The 16,530-nt window shown below is 39.8% G+C and overlaps 1 long non-coding RNA gene across 1 annotated transcript in view; it reads right to left on the bottom strand.

The window, feature by feature from the left end:
- The window catches only part of LOC144589231 (uncharacterized), a 242,047-nt gene extending 229,091 nt beyond the window's left edge, over positions 1-12,956 (bottom strand). The window contains exons 1-2 of the long non-coding RNA XR_013545218.1: positions 12,554-12,956; positions 7,790-7,889 (exon numbers count right to left, since the gene is read on the bottom strand). This is a non-coding gene — a long non-coding RNA (uncharacterized LOC144589231). The remainder of the gene's footprint in view (positions 1-7,789; positions 7,890-12,553) is intronic.
- Positions 12,957-16,530: the final 3,574 nt, after the last annotated feature.

Genomic DNA, 16,530 nt, shown 5'->3' with positions numbered 1-16,530 from the left:
AATATTATTTGTTTTCTGACTGGTTATTGGACAGTAAATGTGGGCTTAATTTGTATATCCGATTGCTGAGGCGTGTATCTCTGAGATTGTTTTGTGGGGTGGAAAAAAAGGACTAATTGCAGAGAATATGCATTCTCCTTTATGTCTAGTTTGACTGATACAATATCATTTTATGTAGAGGAAAGTGTACAGTTAAGAAGAAAGAGATAACTGGTTTCTTCAGTTTCAGATCCAAAATACTGCCAATTAATTCCTTAGAATCATCTTGAATAAATCTGTGAGCTGCAATTAAGCCCCATAACCTTGATGCTTAAAATGGTTCTGTGAACAAACGTAAGGTTGCCAAAGCTGATGCATATAAAACAATCCTGACTTTTTACTATATATATCTGCAATGCTTCTCGAGCTGCAATTTTGCAGAGTTAAAGTAATAACAGAATCTGAATGCCGTTAGAGAACATACAGTATAATCTATAGGAGAAATCAAAATGGAAACAGAGACCCTAATAATGCTCCTGAGCCAAAGTGGGAATGGGAAAGTGGTTGTTCTTCTTTCCATTATGTTGTGTTGCTTCCCTCTGCTGATAATCTTATGTTGTTTGATTTTATGCTACACTCACTAGGATGGATGTCTATAATTATCTTTGGGAACTAAAAGCTGAAATTCTACTGTCTCCTGTTAAAACAAAAAAATTCACAGCAGGAAAGATGAGAATGGAAGTCTTCACTTTGAATTTAACTCTTGGATCTTTTGCAAAGCCCAGCATAGTTTTCAACAAGCATGTAAGATGCTGAGCCAAACGGTACCATAATTGAAAGTAGTTTCTCATCTACTATCGGAGGATTTGGCTTCTTGTCACCTTTCTTGTTATGAATATTAATCAGCATTCTGCCCATTCCTTTTCCTCAGTTTATTCACATCTATCTTGCCTTCATTTATTGAGAGAGAAATATAATTAGCCACCATGTGAACTTTTAGCCTGTTCTGTTACCACTGAAAGAGATTCTAGTTTTGTTAGTGAACAGCACACTGATCAAGAATAGAGAATGCTAATGAGATGGATTTCTTTATTATTTTCACCAAGTCTGACAACCCAGTGATGGGAGTGAAGTACAAATTATAGAAGAGCATTTCTCACCCTTATTTCCCCTAATGAATGGGATATGTGACATAGCTATGGAAAATATTCTCCCATACCAAGAAGGATTCATGGGCATGGATTCATAGGATGGTCATTTTCAATCATATAGAAGTTTTTCATTTGGCTCACCCAGGAAATTGTCTGGTATGACCAACATCTAAGGGCTGCCTAATATACAGTAGAATATTTGATGCTGAAAAGGATCCATGACGGTCCTTTCTTGTGGCTTAATTCAATCTAGGAGCACATCTTTAAATTACTTTCCAGAGGGCGTATGTTTAAACTGCAGTATTGCAGTGAAGACTCTGCTCACAATCTGAGTTCGGTCTTGGGCTGAGGTAGTCAGCTTGAGGTTGACTCCACCTTCCATGGTCAGTAAAACTCACTGATGGGGGGGGGCAATGCATAGTCTGCATAACTGAATTGTAAATCACCCAGATAGAGCTTTAAGCACTATGGAGCGGTATATAAGCAGCACACTTTTCTTTACAGTTTTTGCTTTTTGTTTTATTCTTCATGTCAGACTTTTCCAGACAGAATAATCACATTGCCTTGCTCTTCTGCCCTTTGTGCCACTTTGTTGTGAAATACTGCATAATTTAACATGATTTCTGTCCACAAAATGGATCCTAATCTCATGTTTCAATTATAACCAATGTTATTCTTGCATAGTCATATATCAGATTGCACAGATGAACATTCTTCTATCCCTTCACTAACTTTCTAGACAAAATTAGAATATTCTTTAAACGCTTACTTGACTGTGCTCTGTTAACCAACATTTTGCCTGCCTGCTTTCCTTTAAGGTAGAAACGGGATTCACTTCCACGGGTTCCTTGCTGCAAGGTCAGTGTCTTGTTTACTATTTCCACAGCTCCATCAGGAGCTTATGGACAAGAATCACTTCTTTTCACCTTAACTCTTCATAGCAAGAACTGAAAAAAGGAAGCAAGCAGAGCATTAGACTTCCCTCAGTACAAAGAGGTGCAAAAAATAAACAAGGAATTTTGTGAGGGAGAAAGAAATTCCAGGAATTGATAAGAAAAGAACCATGAACATAAGAAGACATGAAAAATGTCATATGGATGTAGGAAAAAATATCAATAACATCAGCGCCAGACCTGGTACAGTACTTTAAGGAGAACAAATGTTCCATCTGGAAGCACTCTTATGCAATGATTTCATTTAAGTACTGAAAAAGTACCAAGAATCACAGTAAATTACCAGAGGAGGAGGAGAATGATTTTATTGATCTTTTGAGTTCATATATTTCCCACACACACTAACCAAAAATGCTAACAGTCAAGCCACAGCCTCTTAGTTATCAGAGGAAAAATGCATGAAACATAAAAGGTTTGTTTTTTTATGTGCCATCACATTAAAACTGACTCTAACAGGGCTTCCAAAAGAATTGAGGTCATTAAACATATGGCTTTACCAATGCATCCACACAGCTCTCAATTCATTCACTTTACAATTCATGTAAGGCACAGAAAATTAAAGTATATTTTAAAAGATACTGTGTTTCCCCCAAAATAAGACAAGGTCTTATATTAATTTTTGCCCCCCAAAAGTGCATTAGGGTTTATTTTCAGGGGAAGTTTTATTTTTTTCATGTACAACCATCTACATTTATTCAAATACAGTCATGTCATCTTCTGGTTGCTGCACAACGGTGGAGGGCAGGGTTTCACTTAGCTAGGGCTTATTTTGGACGTAGGGCTTATATTACAAGCATCCTGAAAAATTCTACTAGGGTTTATTTTCAGGTTAGGTCTTATTTTGAGAAATTATGGTGGAAATGCAGTGGCTGAAATCCTGTTGCAGAGCTGTGCATGTGCAATGTAGTGATATCAGCGGTAGGGGCAAACCGCTGCTGATTAAAGGCTTCCTTTGCTGATTATGGGGTACACACAACTTTGCCACTTTGTGCACAAGTTGCATGCACATCATAATCACCTTTGATCAGCAGCAATTGCCTTTTACCAGCAGTGATTTGCTGGTGATGACAACATAATGACTTTTGCACACCTGGAGCTGTACAACAGGATTTCAGCCAATGTATTGATAGTATAAATTAGAAATGTTCCAACTTGCACCTGCCCCCCCCCCGGTGACATGTTTCAACAGTTGAAACAGGTATATATAAATAGGAAATAACTTTCCATAAATATGCCCTAGTAATGTGTGTTATAGTCATTTAGCCCCCATGGTAAATCACACACACACATGCACATGTGTGCATACACATATTGTTTATTTACATTTATGTTCTAGCTTTCCTCCATGGATCTTAAGGGAGTTCCCCCAAATCAATATCTCTCTCTCTCTCTCTCTCTCTCTCTCTCTCACACACACACACACACACACACACACACACACACACATACTTTACCTTCACAACAATTCTGTGAGATAAGTTTCTTTGAGACTTAGTGCCTGGCCCAATGTTAGCATGAGAAAAAAAAATTCATTCTTAGTTTCCTGTCCTAGACCAATATATTGATCATTGAAATACACTGAAAACCTTTATATCCCATCATGGGAGATTTTCTGAATCTGTTCTTAATATCTAAGTTTCAAAATGATATTAATATTGCTTCTAGGTTTCTGGAAACCCTATAGTGAGCAAGGTTTTTTCACAGCAAATTATATATTCATATCCTCAAGCTTTCAACTAATATATGTAAAAACTAGAAACATCTGTTAAAACTAGGATCAAAGTTGAGAGGGATGGCTATATTCTTTACCAGACAACATTCTGCCTTTATGCAGAAAACCTGTGGTGTGTCAAAAAATCCAGTTTACCCAAATGGCAAAGTAGCACAGTAAAATAATTCAATTTATAAATAAATATCTACTCTGGATTCATCAGACACTCTGGAATAAGCAAGCATGATTTTTGCAAAGCATAATTCCCATCAACACAAATCTCTCCTTCCATTTTTACTTAAAAGTAATCTTGACAAAGCAACACAGTAAAAAAAATCCTAAACTCATAGGGTCTAGTAAAAAAGTAAAGAGTAAGTAAAGGCAGCAAAAGCGGCACTATGCAAAAAAATTAAATGAAAAAGCAGCAGCTTTGTATTTCTCTCTAACTGCTGTCTTTGCTCACATCCAGAAGATAGATAATTAGAGTTTGGACATATATCTTGAACTATAAAAACAGAACAGAACAAAACAAAAACCATCCTTGAGACAATAAGATTAATGTCCACTGGACTGCATTATCATTGATCTAGAGGCAAAAGATGATCACCTCTGGTGAAATTGGGGAATGGGAGATTTTTAATAGAAAAGTGTTTGGACTGATGTCCCAAAACCAATGATGATTAAATTTTTGATGTTTATTAAGCATTTACATGAAACTGGGAACCATCTGCAGGGACAGAAGAGTAATAACATTTAAGTACAATGAAAAGCAATTACATTTTGCCCTTGTGGTATCTCCAAAACACTATCTGTGTCTGAGAACGGGGGGGCAGTTTGAGCTTCAGGGAGGGCAATGCCCTGCACACTCTAAATGACCATTTCATTTTCAGCTAGACCACATGTCCAGTGCATGCTTTTCTTCCTCCTCCCATTAGATTGCCACAAACTAGCTGGACACAGACCTTCAAATATTATTCAAATATTATTTTGAAAAGTGAAAATGCTTGTAGGACTTATTCATTGCTTTTACGGTAGAATATTAGCCATGGGATACCCACATAAACCATTTTAACTTTAAAAAAACTCTTTAAAAGAGTTTGTTTTTTAAAAAATTGACTTCTTTCAATAATGTTTAGGGGTAATGAGCAGAGATGGGAAGGTGTGGGGAAAAATCAGAAAAATTGAGAGAAAACAGTTCCCCCTTTTTTTTCCAAAGCCATTTTTGGGTTTTTTCAGAATATTTTTAAATGGAGTGTGGAATACATGTCCAATTACATTGATACTATGTCTATGACATGATATTCAAACTATATAAAATGAAAACCTTAATAAAAGACTTCTGAAACTTTATGTATTTACCATATTTTTGCGTGTATGATACTTTTGTCTAAAATCTTTAGACTTAAAATTGAGGGTCATCTTATACATGGAAGTAAGCTGAGGAGAGAACAAAACAGTCCATACCTTGCCTCTGCAAACAGGCTTCCTTCAATCACAAGGCTTAAGTTTCTACAGTCAGGAGACTTAGCTTCCTCCAATAACAAGCCTTATGTAACTGATGTCAGCTGTTGCTGTACAAACCAATTGGAACACACCTCATTGGAGGTGGAGCCTGTAGGCAGTGCTCAGATTCAATGGGGACTCATAATGTCCGAGCATTCTGAGCCCAGAAGCTGAATGCTCAAAGCTAAATTAAGATTTCTTAATTTGGGGTTAGAAAAAGGGGGGTCAGGTCTTATACATGGTGGTGTCTTATACACAGAAAAACACGGTAAGTTCTGTGAGAGAACTTGACTCAGTGAGTAAACATTTCCTGTTACATGTACAGAGAGAGAGAGAATAACACAAACACTTATTCTATTTCTTAAAAACTGCATTTTATGTCCTCGTTACCTAGAAAGCGGCACATTATAGGTAACATTATTGGCTCCCTCCCTATTGTCCTTTCATCATCAGGCAAAGACCTTTCTCTTCAGGCAGACTTTTAAGCAGTAAGTTATGTCAAAAATGCTGGCTTTTAACTTACACATTTTAAAAGGTTTTTTAAAAACTTTTTCAAACGTGAGTTTTTAAAATCTTAATATATGTTTAATTGTTTTTCAAATATGATATTTATGTTTATCTAGATCTGTTGCAAGATACCATGGTCCCCCTATGGGGATAAAGGCAGCATATAAATAAATTAAATAATAAAATAAAATAAAATAAAATAAAATAAAATAAAATAAAATAAAATAAAATAAATAAATAAATAAATATCTTTACCGTGTTGCTTCCAAAAATCTGCCAGAACAATTAGCTGGCAGCCAAGAAGTTATCTTCTGGCCTGGCACACTGGGTCTTCTATTCCTGAAATCCTAGGTATGAGAAATGAGGATCCATAATTAACCAGAAACCCACATACTGCTGCTATGGTTGTCATGTCAGGGCCTCAACCCTCAGGATTACTGACTGTATGGGAGTCAACTGGTAGGTCCTGCCGGCCCCATTCATCCTCCAAGAGGAACCCAACTTCCTTTCTCTGGACAAGAGCTGAATGCTGACAAACCAACATGCTAGCTTTCCCATAGGCATCTGGTTATGTCCACCCCTCGTCTCTAGTGATGATCTTTGAAATCTATTACTATAGGACAATATGTATTTTAGTCCCAACCCTCTGAAATGAAAAGTCTATTTCCATGAGGGGATTTTGATGCCATCCAGGCATGAGAGTTCATTTTCCTCAGCTAACCTCTTTCACTCTAAACACTCTGCAAAGGATACGTTTTACAAAGAGCAGCATCCACTTAGGGTTGCTACTGTGAGTTTGACAAAGATTGCAGCCAGCATATAAACTGAGGTCACAGTCTGGGCATGATCTGAGCCTGTACCTTCCCACCACAGGCAACAAAGTAGATTCCAGAAACTGCAGGTGGCAAGGGCTATCTTCAAATACACCAATAAACACACACAGTGGATGTTTTGGGAATCCCTTCACATCTTTCTGTGGAAAAACTGCCCTGTGCTAAAAAGCTGTATGTTATGAAACTATTAAAAACACAGTATGACTCAATAAACAAAAGCAAATTTGGGGGGAGGGGGGTCTGTTTCTGGCCCAGTAGCCATACTTCAAGCAGCCCTGTGTGAAGGCTAACTATCCCACTTCAAGAGGGAAATTTATTTACGTTTCACAAGGAAAATAAAATAGATCTCATTAATTTCTGGCTGAATTTCTATATTGCACTCCCTTTCTTTCCATTACCTTTTTATTTTTTTTATTTTTCTTCTATTCCTTTTATTAAATCCATCCACTCCGACTCAGTCAGAAGTCACTGTACTTTTTCATATGAATTATTGATCTAGACTCAATTGCTGACTGTAGAATAATGCTGTAAACTTCTCCATGTCACTCCATTCATTTTTTCTCTTCTCTCCCCACGGCAACCCTCCTTTCCCTAGCAATGCTCCCCATTCTTTAGGGTATTTGTTCAGCTGCTATGTTTTTTTTTTTTAAAAAAAATCCACTATTAGAGATATTGTAGAAAACCATCATCCTGTGATCAAGAGCCACACTACGCCTGAGGAAAGAAAATGCTATTTGTCCTCATAATGATTTTTGTGAACAAATGGAATGAAGTGTGACTTTTTTGTTTTTTGAAAATTTGACCATTCATCACCAACGTCTGTTTTCTGATCTTGTACATACATTGATTATACTATCTGCCAAAAGGAAGGAAAAATGCATTGAGAATAAAGACAGAATGACATACTGAGCATATACCTTTCCCTTTTATATTGAGTGAATAACAGCTTTATATAGAATGTGTGTAGACTTTGTGTGACAGTATTTTGTGTTCTCTTTAAAACAGCTTTAAAAAGAAAGAAAAGAAAGAAAAAGAATGAAAGAGCTGGAAGAGAAAATTCAGGTTATACAATGGAAAGGAAACAATAAGCCATAGACATTTAGCATTTTAAACACAAATCTGGTACATACTCCCAATGTATGTTTCATATACCTTTATGGTGGAAAATGCCACATTCTTAATAGAGATCAACCAAATTTCTTCCAGGATTCAAGATCGGCCCTGTCCGTGGCTTTTTGCAATTCTCATTTAACTGGGGAAGGGGAGAGAGAATAATATTAATTGCAGAAACAGCGTACATACAGTAAGTTGCATGTTTTCTTATTTTCAGCTTATTGCTATATCTCCCCCCACTGTGGGTATATATACCTAAATAAAACAATGCCCCCCTCAAAAGTAATCACTATTATCAGATCTATGACTACACCAAGATTCCTTTTGTGTGGTGTCTTACTAGCAGGCCCTTGCGCTCTGGACTTTGGTAAAGAAAATCTGTGGAAATAATCTCCATGATGCCTTTATAGTTATAACAATAGTGTTTATCAGTATTGTATCCATAATCAAATTCGTGTGCTGGTATAACTTTGCACAAAAGGAACTTTGAAGCAATCGTTGTGTATCAATGTACACATTGGTATGACTGAGGTGTATAAAGGTGAGGAGATGCAAATGAGCTTTAAAAATGCCTGAAAATTGTAGTAAATAGAGCTTGGGCATAAGGGCTGCACAGATCAGCCAATATCTGGTCCATGTAACTTTCCCATGTATTCATTCATAAATTTGTTCCATCCTATTTCCTCTGAGAACATTTGTGTAAACCTACATCCAAATGTGGATTTAAATATGTATTTTTGAACATTTTTACAACACATGCACTACTAAATGCACTTCTATCTCAAACTATGCATTTCTGATCATATGCATTCCTGTACACATTTTAAAGTGTTTTTGAGCCAAGATCTGTACTGGAAAATTTGAACAAGTATGAGATCCAAATGAATCACCACTTTTCATATTTACGATTAGATCACAAGGCAAAAGCTTATTTCTTCCATTTACAACACTGTCCCTTCTGGCATGTGAATATCCCAGTGCTATGGGCCTGAAACATCAAACATATAGACAAATCTGTGCTCTTTCTCAACAGAACAATTACAAAACAAAGCAAGCTAATTTGTCAAATGCAGAAGGTGGCCAGATCATGTCAGAATAAACAAAGCCTTTTCCACTTAAGGGTATACTTCCTCTAGCCATGCAATCAGTGTCTCCTCTACTTCACATCAAAAGTAAAAAAGAATATACATTCCTCAGGATTTGTTTAAAATTCTGAAATAAACAAACCAGAAGGATATCTAATAGAGTAGCTTGCTTCCAGAAATAACAATTAAGGCATAACTCTAACATCTGTGTGGGATGTGGTGGCACTGCAGGTTAAACCGCAGAAGCCTCTGTGCTGCAAGGTCAGAAGACCAGCAGTCGTAAGATCGAATCCACGTGATGGCGTGAGCTCCTGTTGTTTGTCCCAGCTCCTGCCAACCTAGCAGTTCAAAAGCATACAAATGCAAGTAGATAAATAGGGACCACCTCGGTGGGAAAGTAACGGTGTTCCGTGTCTAGTCACGCTGGCCACGTGACCATGGAAACTGTCAACGGACAAATGCTGACTCTATGGCTTGGAAACATGGATGAGCACCGCACCCTAGAGTCAGACACAACTGGACTAAATGTCAAGGGGAACCTTTACCTTACATCTGTGAAGAAATATGCATGGGAAGGATTCTGGGAACATGTGTGATTTAAACCAGGAATCTCAGACTCCTAATTCTGACTAGTTCAACATATAAGGAATGTATGAGCATTGCAGCCCCTGCCCTCAAAAACAATTTTATCCATTGCCAACCCATCTAACTGTTGCTGGGAGCTTTTTATGACCTCTCAACCCTGGACTGTGAAGTGATTTCCTTTTTGGCTAGTTAACATACTGCAGTGACATTTGGTCCCTTTCACCAATGGACTAATCGTGCTGTTTGTTTCCCCACCCGGAAAACAAAGAAGTGGGTAGAAGAATAACGATGCCTGTTCTAAAGTCCAGAATGGTTGGCAGGAAATGTTTTCATCTCTGCTCCCAAAACTGACAAAGCAATAAAAATGAGAATGTGCTTATAAATAAATAAGCACAATTTAACACCAGCAGCTTAGAAAGCCACTGCAGTGCAACTCGTGAATGTTGATCATTCTTTCCCAATCCAAGGTCACCAGGTCTCAGTTTCAAACTTCAGATTCAGGCTTTGGAGTTCATTATCTTGTTCTCAAGCTTTGGCCCTGAACTTTCAGGCAGTGGGATTATGCCAGTCCTGAACTTCTTGAGGTTCATCTTGACATTCTACAGATCACATAGAAATATACCAGGAGATCTGGATTTAATTTCAACCCACCCTTGGTTTAGAAAACAATGTGACACCTTTGCTTCCAACTCTGTCTTATAGCTTTCCACCTGCAAATCTCTCTCTAAAGAGAGAAAGGAAACACTTGGTAGCACTACTTCAGTGGCCCCTAAATTCATAGGGCCTCCACACTGTCTGTCGGGCACACATTTATTCATTCATTCATTCATTCCCTGCCTATCTGGTCTTACAAATGGCACAGGAGGATCTTGACCTCTACAACCTCACAAGAGGACATCCCCAGCTCTCAGGCTTTGACCCTGAAACCCTAAGACATGGATGCTGACCCTGCAACCCTATTTCAGACACAGATGCCATGGGTTACTGTGCTCACAAGGGCCTTCCACTTATTACAGGTCTTGCTTATGCATTCGCAAAAGACTATACAGTGGTGCCTCGCTTAACGAGCGCCTCGCTGAGCGATGAAATCGCTTAACGAGGCGCTCTGGGCCATCGCTGGAGCATTCGCTCAGCGATGGCCCCTATGGGGATTTTTCGCGTTGCGATATTCGCTAAGCGTTTCGCTTAGCGAATATCGCATAACGAAGCCGGGAGAACAGCTGATCGGCGGTTCCAAAAAGGCCGCCGGAAGGTCCGCGCCACATTTTCACGCCCTGCCCTCGCTTACCGAGGGCGCGAAAATGGCGGCGCTATGGCAGAACATCGCTTAACGGTGAGTTTTAAAGCCATAGGAACGCATTGAACAAAGTTCAATGCGTTTCTATGGCTTTTTTATTCCCGTTTAGCGATGTTTTCGCATAGCGAAGGTTAATCCAGAACGGATTAACCTCGCTATGCGAGGCACCACTGTACCAATAATCAAGGTTATGGTGAAGAAGAAGAAAACCCTACCAATCATCCCTTCTGGTTGATTCTGAACAACTTTCCCACTCCTCCAGATGTGGTAAGCTGCTATTCTCATCATCCTAAACAGTTGCATCGACAAGGGACATGTAAAGAAGGTACTGGGCTTATATGTTTGTTTGGATGTGATCACATGGGAAAATGGATCCCAGTTTGGACTACTTGTGAAGCCTGTTCGGTGCATCTATGCACACAACCCTTATCTCTGGCCAAGCTGGACCTTTTTGTTCCAACTGCAGGACTTTTACTTTGAGGGGTGGGGCCGAGCTTGGAGTAATTCCTTGGCAGATGGAAGGGTCACTTTAAGGGAGGTTGCTTTCATTATAGTAACCCTTTCTGGTGCTATCGGGCACATATCTTTGCAATTGTTTGATCATACCCTTAGTTAATTACATTTTATCCCACCTTTCTTCTTATGAGCTAAAGATGGATGAATATGGTTCTCCTCCTTTCTGCTTTACCTGGGGGGGGGGGGGGAGAGGAGGAGAAGAGAAGAACTTGCCCAAGATCAGCCATTGAGTGTAGGGCTACAATTTCAGCAGCATCCCATTCCCTTAGACTTCAAAATCTGAGACCAGGACTGAGAAATAGGCAACACAACCTCTGAGCCTACTAATTGTGGAAATGGGTACAACAACAATCACTCACACTTACACATCCACATAAAACCAAGCTGAGCAGGTAGCATAGCAAATCCAGAATTGGTGAGGAACATTTTTTGCAGCCAGGCTGGTAGCAAAATACATCCAGGTAACTGCAGGGATCGCTGCCATTCTCACTAGGGCTCACATGGCGCACTGATTTACCTACAGCAGAGATGGGGAGTTCTTCCAGGTCCTAATCTGCTATTGACCTGTTTGTGGAAAGATTTCTGCCAGCCCAGAGAGAGTTCACTTTCAGCTGTTGTGCTGAAGGCTCACAATAATGAGGCTGAAAAACACTCCCTGCCATCTTAGGTCCAAGTGCGTGTCCTCACCAGCTCTATCCCCAGTTCCTTCCCCTCATTCCTGGTGTTTTGGGGTGCCAACATAGCACATAGAAACATCTCTTTAGCTAAGCCAGTGAGCCCTGGTGCCAGCTAGAAATGGATAGAGATAGTGCACACTCCTTTCCCGTGATATCAGTGGGGTCTTAATTCCCTGACAAAGCCTCCATGGGGTACAGCTCAGCTTCTTGGCTCAGACCAGCTTTTAATAATAGTACAGCATCACTTCCCCCCACCCTTCCCCCATAGTCTCATAAGGCTGAATTATAGCCTCTATACCCTTGGGCGCTACTTGCCAATTTGGAGACCCAATTAACTTCTTTGGAGTTCCTCAGAATCCAAATTCTGGAAAGCAGGAAGGGAAGAGAAGCTCTGGAAGCACCCCTTTTAGGGACAGCTTGTATAAATGAGCAAAACAAACCAGGCTCTGTACCTCATTTCTACCTGACACTTGCCTCTCTAGGTCTGTGACGGTGTCCAGGCAAACATAAAGAAAAGCATGCTACCTATATTCTACCCCATAGCACTTAAAAACACTCTTTGGGGATCTTACAATTTCCTAATGCAGATTATACGTGGCCTCCCAAACCCAGAAAGCTGTGTATTTAATATACAGGTACCTACCTTAGAAGGATGGAAGGCTGAGTAAACCTCAAGCCAGATACCTAGGATTCAACCCAGATCATGACCAGAATTTTGGCTCCAGTATTGCAGTTTAACTACTGCATCACAAGGCTCCTATGACATAGCCTTGTCCAAGCACATGGCAGAAGTCTCTGGTGTCTGATTCCTGTCACAAGCAAACAACCAGGCAAGGGTAGACAGACTCCAGTATTCTTCCATCTTGCATAATCCCACATATCCTCTTATTCAGAGATGGACAACACCTTCTGCCTTCCCACTCCTGACATCTTATTCTCCTTGACTCTGGCCCCTCCAGCTGTTTCTCATCAGGAAACTCTCTTTCTGGATCCGTCTTTCTCTCCCTTTCCCAGCTGCATCAGCCTGATCCTGAGAACACTCCCCACCAGCCTGATCCTGAGAAAACTTACCCTCCTCCTAGGTGCTTCATACTTGTGTATGACAGCTTGCTGGAGGTGCACACCTAGGCTTTAAAGCCCTTCTGTCTTTCTCCTCCCACAGCACCACTTGCTGGGAGATTTGCCTCCCTACCTGGAGACACAGAAAGGTATAGCCATTCCCTAAGCACTCAGCTGTCCCCTTGAAACCTGACAAAAGTAGTTTTGTGGCCCAGTCTAATAGCTTCTTGATTACACTCCACTGGGTGCTTTAAATTAAGGGTCTGATAATATAATCAACATGTCAGAAATGTAAGGGATTAGATTAAAGGGAATGAATAATTAAATAAATGGACAGGAGGGGATGCGATTTGTGTGAGGAAATATGAATTTTTCCCCCAAAAAAATGTCATTTTCTGTACCAGAGACTGGTAAATTTCAGGGGGGAAATATCCTTAAGACGAATGGTAAGAAATCGGTGAAACAAAAACAAGAAACTACAAAACTGTCGATAAAGCCAAACTAGATGTAAAAGAAGCCAAGCAGGAATTCAGTCTGGAAGGTCAATTGGTAAAATGTGTAGCAAGCACTGAACCAACACCAATCAATATAGCTCAGTATGAACCGAATCACAGCCTAATAACCACATCACATCCATTTTATGGTACTATCTATCACAGGAACAGCGGGAAGTAGTGGCAATTCAACTTACTGCACACTCCAATAGACTGGCTTCACTCAAGGCTTCCAACATGGTTTTATGTTGACAGTAAGGCAGCGCGGCTGCCGCAGAACAGAAGCTAGTAAAATATTATGCAAACAAAATCTTGCACTGGGCCATCAAGATAAAGGGAAACAGAGCGCAGAGTCTTCTGAGTCGATTAGGATTCAGAACATCAAGGATCCTATCAGGGAAATGACAGAGCAATGATGGGGGGAAAAGAGATCAATGAGAGGGAAGAGGGAAAGCCACAGACAACAGTGCAAGGAGAATAAATGATCAGGCGTAAGTGATGTAGCAGAGAAACACTAGGCCAAGGAGAACAAGTTCAACGGGAATATTAACAACTGCCCTGCAAACAAAGGCCCATTTTGTAAGTGAGGTGAAGAAAACCAATTTTTTCTCCTTTTAAAGGGAGCTAGAATAGAATGTTAAAAACCACATATTTGCAAATTATGTGGTCAAGAATTGGCTGTTAAGGTTTATTTTACAAACAAGACATCCAAGCTTTAGAATAGACTTTGGACAACATGGTTTAATAGATCTGTTCAGTGGCCGATTTATGTTTTGTCAAATTTTCGGTTTTTAAACTGTGACCCTGCAGCTTCCATGAAAATTCATCAGAGACTCCTCATTGAAAAGAATATTTAATGGCAGACTGGGTTCACTAATACTCAGCTTATCCACTGCACTGATCTATCCCAGCTCTGGACAAATTTCAAATCAATGGTTCCCAGCCTTGAGCAACCCATGTTTTCCTGGACTGCAACTCCCAGAAACCCTGGCCAGCCCAGTTGGTGGTGAAGGCTTCTGGGAGCTGCAGTCCAAGAACACCTGGGTTACCCATGGTTGGGAACCACTGTTCTAGAGTGTTACACAGGGAAAAAAATTCAGTCAATTCACATAATAAACAGCATTGAGTCCCCCTTTGGCACTGCCTCACTTTGGAGTCTTCCTAAACATTTCACTGTTTTTTTAAAAAAAAGCTCACTCAAAACATCAGCAGGTCTTAGCATGCACTGTCTGTCTATGTGTCTGTCAGCCCACCTCTCTCAGGCTCTTTGTTCCTCTCAGCTATGAACACATGGCCAAGATTACACATTGTGTAATCCTGGCCATGTGTTTACCACAGCTAATTCACAATCAGGTCTTTGGAGAATATTGAACATGATGGAGGGATTTGGAACTTGTTTTTTCTTCTCTTTTTTGGTGAAGAGAAAAGCAGGGAGATATCTGACGTGTCTCACCTGCTCCCTTGGAAAAGGAAAAATGGTCAGTCTGGAAGTTTCTTCGTAAAAGGAAACAAAAACTCCTACTTACAGTACTTGCTTGTGCTCTTTTCTTTTATATAGAGGAGAGCAAATAAACATAATATAATATAAAGACAACTTCAAGCAGATTATCCTTGGTTAGTCTCATATTTCATGGGGCTTCAGAGTCCAGGTGCTCATAGATTTGGATGCTCTTTTCTCCAAGCAGTTGAAGACTTTAGAGGTTAAAGATGGAGACTGAAATGCAGCTTGGAAATGCACAGGTAGTTGATGAGTTCTTTTAAAACTGGCAATACATGTTTATGAGAACTTAGATCCTAGACACCTCCAATCTTGTCTATTATCAGAAGCTGAGAGGGTCCATTTGGCCTACTTATTACTTCCAAAAGGGAAAAAAATGTAATACCAAGGATATCTAGGTGAAGCTAGAAATAATGCTGCTTGAAACCCTAAGGAGCCATTCCATGTGACAGCTAGGCAGACCAATTGTCTGATTCATTATCAGCTTTCTGTAATTCCATTTATTTCTATCAGTCATTGAGCAACTGCTATTTTTTTTACCATTTGAAATTTTTAAACAATCTCCAAGGCCACAAAGGACAGTGCAGTAATCAGCCAATAAGGTGGCATACCAAATAGTAGTGAAGTCTCCAAACAGGGTATTGTTAACAAGAATTGTTAATAAACACAGCTTCCACCAGCACCAAAATAGTACAAGAAAACACTTCCAAAATAAGTTCAGCATATAGCCAAGTTTGTGCAAACAGGTGCTTAGAATCATTCAACTGTTCCTTCAACTGGAGGGATTTATCCTGGTCCTCCCAAATGATATTGCTCTTTCACCCTCATCCATTTCAAGAGACCTCCAGCCACCATATCTATTTCTGCAGGACATGGATACCAATGAGCCCATTCCCAAAGCTCTTTTCTATAAAATCATATTTTCCTATTGGTTCCTGGAATCCATGAGATCTAAGGAAGCACAAAACAAAAGAATGTTGGCAATATTGATATTTATGGGAAGTTTGCAGATTCTAGCAAAAGGAATTAATCTTTTTTCTGAGTGCCATGGCCAGAATCCTGTTGAACCCTACTAGCATGCTTACATTGACTCCCAGTGGTGGCAGAGGTGTTGAGAGGCTCCAGCAGCAACCATAACAGCACTTGCAAAGCTCCCCAAACAGTCAATAGACAAGGAAGGACTAGATGTCTCCTTGGATGAGCATAAACATGATGGGAGATTTTTGAACCAAAGTTGCACAATGTAAGGATCCTACAGGATTTCAACCCTTTATCTTTTGCTAGGTTAACTCTAGTTGCTCTTACTATTACATATGTTGTTGGTGGTGATTGTAGTCAAGATGTGGTGGTAGTGCTGTGCCTAAAGTAAAAAGGAGATATTCCAAAAATAGAAAAGTCATGAGGAAAACTTGTAAACTTTTGGCAAAGGTAGAGTTCAATAAGTTACATCTAGTGATCTTATTCTGTTTTATTCTATCCCATCTGTCACCAGAACAAGGAGGAATGTTCTCCCCATCAGAGGTCTGTGCCCTGCACACCTGCAAAAGCTTTTCTGGAGGTCTACAGCCC

The sequence above is a fragment of the Pogona vitticeps genome, chromosome 4, assembly GCF_051106095.1.
Source record: "Pogona vitticeps strain Pit_001003342236 chromosome 4, PviZW2.1, whole genome shotgun sequence".
Lineage (NCBI taxonomy): Eukaryota > Metazoa > Chordata > Lepidosauria > Squamata > Agamidae > Pogona > Pogona vitticeps.
Note: the sequence above shows the minus strand (reverse complement) of the source record. Positions and strands in the feature narration are given on the sequence as shown.